The 6190-nt window shown below is 36.7% G+C and overlaps 1 pseudogene across 1 annotated transcript; it reads right to left on the bottom strand.

Annotated features, from left to right (window-relative positions):
- Positions 1 to 319: 319 nt before the first annotated feature.
- On the bottom strand, positions 320 to 4617 carry LOC147392862 (glutamate receptor 2.7-like; annotated as a pseudogene). Its single transcript, XR_015182250.1, has 6 exons — positions 3630 to 4617; positions 3228 to 3540; positions 2847 to 3007; positions 2460 to 2473; positions 2070 to 2304; positions 320 to 700 (listed from the first exon to the last, which is right to left on the bottom strand). The product of XR_015182250.1 is annotated as a glutamate receptor 2.7-like (transcript).
- Between the last annotated feature and the right edge of the window lie 1573 nt (positions 4618 to 6190).

The raw sequence follows: 6190 nt of genomic DNA, 5'->3' as shown, positions 1-6190 counted from the left end.
AAAAGCCTTGAAGAAGTCATTTGGTACTTTATCGAGAACAAAGTATATTACATAGCATAAGTTACATGGATGCACAGAAAGATGGATTAATTTGACAATGTTATAAGATCTAAAATCAATTTAATCTCATCCCCTTTCATCAATTATCCTTGAGGAAGCTGATCTCTCTCTGTATTTACATTGCAAAGCTCAATGGAAGGCATTATCTCTTGGGTGCTTAATATTTCTGGGTTTGAATTCCCAAAATCTACAGAGGGTGTTCCTTAGTCTTCCGTGGGAGTGAAAGGTCCTTCTGTTTGGTAGGAAATGCTTGATGGACTCATTGGAGCGTTATTATTCTGTGAAGCTTCAATATTAGAGCTATTCTGAAGTCTGGTATTCCTAAATGTCTCGCCATGATACGAATTTTTTGCCAAATCGATGTATTAGGGTCAATGTGTTTCCATATATGTTTATGGTTGTAATAGAAAAAAACAATGTATACGAGTAAGGCTAAAATTGAAGAGAACCCAGCAATGACAAAGAGACCCAAGAAGCTATCAAGAGTGAGACTATTTTAAGAGACCATGTTGTTCGGGTCAGGGCAACTCGTATCATGTCCAAACCACTTTTTCGTAATTTGGTCCATTGTATATTCCTCTGTCACATTTAAAACTGCTCTCGAAACATCGGGTACTAGAGGGGAACCTCTCGGGAAGACCTAAAAAAAAGTATAGAAATTGAAAGAAACATAACTAAGATTTAGGCAGATTTATCAAAATATGCACAACTTTTCGATTATTTACCAAAACAGTATACTGTAGCAATTAATTTCGAAAACGGTAAATTTACCGTTTTCGGAATTAATTTTTGTTTACCAAATTGGTAAAAACAGTAAAAAAAAAAAATTAATTTTCGAAAATACCCTTTTTTGAATTTTAACTGAAATTACGATTCAACCCTCTTGTCCTCTTTCATTATTCTGCTTTGGTGCCATGTGGCAAATCCTTGCGGGCCCACTTACTTGAATCCACTGGCCCAAGGGAGACAGGGAGTAGGATTGCAACTCAACTCCAGGAATATAGGATCTTCACATAAATGGTGAAACAGTACTCATAGATGGCTAACCTTCAAGAGCATCAGCTACTGAGTTAAAGTTGTTAACTAGTACCTTGTGAAGCTGTTCCCCAGACCATATAGGATAAATAAGAATGTTCACTAGAACAGCTACAAACCCTCCCATGGCAGTTCTCACCGGGTTCCCCCCTCGATAACCAGAGACTATAATCAAACAAAAAGTGAACAGTATAACCTTGAAACCGTACTCATATGGGATAAACGACGGCCACAACTTCATGAATGACGTTCAGGTTCCTACGTATTTTTGCAATTTTTTTGGATTTTAAAGGTGAAGAAGATGAAGTTCAGCTTTTTCTCAAAATCTTTTTTGGATTTTATGTTGTTGTGAGGGTTATAAGTGTAAATCCACACTTAAAACAAAAAAAGGGCATTTTCGATACACAATTTAATGTTTTTACTGTTTTTACCGTTTTGGTAAATATTTTCCAAAAATTTTATTTTCGAAAACGGTAAATTTACCGTTTTCGGAATTAATTTCGAAAACTCTACCGTTTTGGTAAAGTATTCTAAGATTTAAATACATCCTTACTTAAATATGGGAAATGCTATCATCTAATACAAGCATTTGGTGTTAGCAACCTTGCATACCTTATTTTTTCATAAAAATTCTTAAAAAGTAAAAAAACCCAAAATTAGTCTTCTAATGATTTTAAAAAAAAAAAAAGCCAATACTTGATTGTCGTTGTGCAATGACATTTCTATAAATATCAAAAAGTCTCGTAAAATTGTTTATAAAAATTCCATGGCACAATAAACAATAAACCCTTATTTTTGTTTTTTTTGTTTTTATTTTTTTTTAAGAAAAAAATAAAAAGATTAGTTGTTTGAGGATTTTCTTGAAAAAAAATCAAGGAATTGGAGGTTGTTAACACCTAATGCTTGAATTTGGAACATTAGTAATTTAGTATTTACCGGTGATGATGATTCCAAAGAGAGCGGGAAAGACTTACAAAGCCAAATCCATCAGTCTTGTACGTAGGTCTGACCATCGTATACTTAGCACAGTATCTCGCAAGGAGGAGCTTTATGTAAGAGACCTCATCAAAAGCAGCAGAAATGCCATCATTTTGACTCCCTTTTGATAAAGCTTGATCAAACTCATCTGGAGAATTATAGGACTTAAGCTTGGATTCATCAAACCCCATCTGCTTCAAGAGCCCAAACACAAATGAACCCTGTTGATAACTGTAGATGCTATTTTTCGCTCTACACTTTTCTTTTCTTTCTTTGCTCAGGCGGACCTGCGAATTAGCCCACTCCGACGATCAAGTTAGAGAATGTGGTAAAATTAGTAAAACATAATCTATTTTTAGAGAGAAAAAGAAGATAACCCCCTTTACCCCTGGCCTTCTCCCTCTTATATAGGCGTTTATGATGATCGTGTTCTGTGCCATTCTTTGATGTGACTCAGGGTAGTTTGCTTACTCTCTGGCATGTTAGGTACAGGGGCAGTTGCAACTGCTCTGTTATCAGAGCTGTCAATCAATGTCTTATCTATCAGATCCATCTTGCTGATCTATACTAACAATTGATATCCACAGAATACTCCATCCGAGCTACCTGATGAGTTGGTGGTGTACGTTCGAGCTGAGCGTCCGTGCATCCGAGGAGTTCTGTCAACGGTGCCCATCAAACAGTCCATCCGAGCTTCGAGTCCCTACTTCCGAGAATCGTTCGAGCCACGTGTCCCCATTCAAGAATTTCCCCCCACAATAACCAACAGATACGCGTGTCTTTAAAAGCTCTTTGATATCAATGATGGTTGGTTGGAGTTGTTGAACCGTCAACAACGATGTCAAGCTAGCTGTGTAACTTGATGTGAGTATGAGGACTACAAAAATCCATATGATCAGCACAAACCTAGCCAAGTTGCTCACCACGTTATCCCCTGCCCAATTACAACTGTTGTATTGAAATTATCACAAAATAGATATTGCTACATTGTACCTCAACCCCCTTAGCCTAAATCTTTTAACCAATGCACACTATATTATGTCAAAGGAAACTTTCACAACTTTGGTTCTTTTGAACCGAATGCCCCAAAAGGTGTCCTTGCACTCTGTTGAAACTAATAGTAAGTAAATGTAAAGAGATGTACAAGGAATTACTATGTGCAAAAACAAGCGTAGAGAAGGAGAACCAAAAGATCATGCCAAACTGATAAGCTGCTGGCCTCCTAAATTCTTCGTTGATCCGGTGTTCAAGGACCCAAATCACAAAACCAGTGAAGATAAAAAAGGAACCAATTGTTAACCATAGATTTCTGCTTAAAGGCTTCAAGAATATCCATGCATTCTTCTTTCCATTGTCTTTAACAGGCATGAGCATTGATACCCCCGACTCTGTATATGGTAATGTAAAGTCTACATATTGGGATCGGTTGGCTCTAATGGTGGTATCTCCAACAACGGCATCAAATTTCTATTTAACAAGAAAAAGTATTCCCATTTAAATAGAAAGATTAAAACTCACTCAAAATATTAATCGAAAATATATATATTCAAACTTACCTGAAGAAACACTTGTTAAATCAAATCATTGTAATTCCCAGCAGTTGAGCCATCAGCCTTTTGGAAGGGAATGAAATCGTAAGGGATGGCGTAAGGTAATGTGTCCATTACAGCATTGAACACGTCTATGCAATACCCGGTGGCCGTTGTCGAGTTAGTAGTAGGGTCCCCTGTCACCGTCACAAATTCACTAAAACCATCCTTCACTGGAACTCCAATCCTCAATATTTTCCCATTTGTTGGAATTACCCAACCCTTCGGCACAATTATAGACTCTCCTGGACATATGATCACACTGAGATTGGCCTTAGAAGTCGGGTACAGATTTGTACTAGTCACATTCAATGACCGTGAAATTCCAGATGTTGGAGTCCAAAGCCAATCTCTCTCCCCCCATCACCAATCACATTAAGTATCTGGAAAGCGAACGATTGTAGTTGCCCATTTACGAGCACGAAGTCCCCACTCAGACCTTTAAATGTAGTCTTGGAAATTGCTTGCAAAAGTTCAAGACCTATCTGAGAGACTCCCATTGTTGCAAGATCACTCGAATTGTCGATAATGTTTGGTTTCAAGAAACGGAAGTTTGCACCGCCAACCTTCTCTGCTGCCATTGCTAATGCCCAAGCCGTATCATAAGCCCAAAAACACTTAATTCAGCTCTTTCGACATCTGGGTTTTCTTGGACAAACTTCTTTTTCCATCTAACATTAAAATTTTCAAGCTCTTTCGATCTTGGAACATAAGGCCTTACACCCAATACACTTTGCATTGAATCGATAACAGAGGAATCCATGGAACTTAACTCATTACTTAGTCCATCTGTGATGATCCAAGAGTACCCATTGTTCATCATTCCTACCTCTTTTGCCTTTAGGAAAAGACGTGAACCAAGAGACATTGCCATGTGTACAATGAAGACTCTAGTCTGCATTGTCATCAACTTGTAAAGCTCTTCAACGATTTGATCATCTGTGGCCGAAACGGGAATGACACTTCCGTATGGAACTCGGGTATCGATATCTTGTAAGGAGTTCGAATAGAAGAAAGAGATGGACTAGTTGCCGTGAAAGAAACAATAGGCACTTGAGTTTTGTTTCCAAGATCAATAATGAAGTCGGCCAGTGATGATGATACTGGTCCTATGATGGCTTGCACCTCCATATTTTTTAAGAGGTCTAGAGCTGTAATTTGAGGAGAATAAAAATGAAATTAAGGAATTTTTCAATTTATTTTTCTTGCAAAGTTAAGGAAATCAGATCACTATACAAGCAACCAAGATGTATTTCATATCTTGAAACTAATTCATGACTAAATCAGATGTACATGTTAAAAAATGTGAATTTTTCCACTATGAACGTTGTAGAGTTCTTTTGGATATTCAGAATAACTAAGTCGAACGTGACGTTTTCTAATGTCTTTAAGATAGTTGGAGCCTCCCACAAAGATCCACGGGAGTATAGAACTACTGTCCCTCGAATTCAACAAGCAAGACTCAATCTGAGTCTCAACAAGGATGCACACAAGTTTTGAACATGGTTTTAAGGACAACTTTCGGGATTGGATTAGCACCCACTGAGTCCGTTTAAGCTGGCCGATCCGATGGAGCTTGAAGGATTTAAATCCTTCCAAATTGATCCTAACCGATTTCAACATCAATTGAAAAATAATGGTTATGTCGTTCAAAAATATTATCTTTATGCTATAATGTGGATTAATAGATGCTACAATCACAAAATCTATTTTTAAATCAATAATAAACACTTAAATCTTAAAAATTATATACATATATATTGTGGGCAATGTTGGAATTTAGAGGGTTGAATTGGAAAACCCTTTACTATTCATTTAATTGCAACCATATGGTAAATCAATCTATTAACCATAGGGTATTTAAATCCCATGTTTACTTTATGCTTTATACTTTATGTTTTATGTTTTATGCTTTTTACTTTATTACTTTATGTTTAGTTGATAGTTTTGATTTTGCCTTGAGTAATTTTAGTCCCACATCGACTAGGAGAAGAATTGATTTACAATTCTTAAATAGTTGTGCTTCTACTAGCTTTAAAGTGGATAGAAGTAGTGGGCGGGTTCACGCGAGCACACAGGGGCCCAAGAGGAAAACCCAAGATTACATTTGGCTCATATCATCACTCAAGAACCAGTTTCTTTAGATGATGATGAAGATGACCAAATCAAAATAACCGAATATCGAAAATGGGAACATTCCAATTTCATGTACCGGAATTATATCCTAAATGGATTAAGTACTGTTCTTTATAAGGTGTATTGCTCTATTGAGTCTGCCAAGACATTGTGGGAAATTCTTGAAAAGAAATATACTTTAGAAGATGTCGGCACAAAGAAATTTGTTGTTGGGCATTTTCTAGATTTTAAGATGGTAGACTCTAAGTCAGTTGTATCATAATCCGAAGAGTTTCAAATCCGTATTTATGAGATTCATGCTGAAGGCATGAGTATAAGTGAAGGATTCCAAGTTTGATCGATAATTGAAAAATTACCACCATCTTGGAAAGACTTCAAAAATAATTTGAAGC

This window comes from Akebia trifoliata, chromosome 10 (genome assembly GCF_017979445.1).
Source record: "Akebia trifoliata isolate Shusen 1 chromosome 10, ASM1797944v1, whole genome shotgun sequence".
NCBI lineage: Eukaryota > Viridiplantae > Streptophyta > Magnoliopsida > Ranunculales > Lardizabalaceae > Akebia > Akebia trifoliata.
This window is presented reverse-complemented; position numbering and strand designations above follow the sequence as displayed.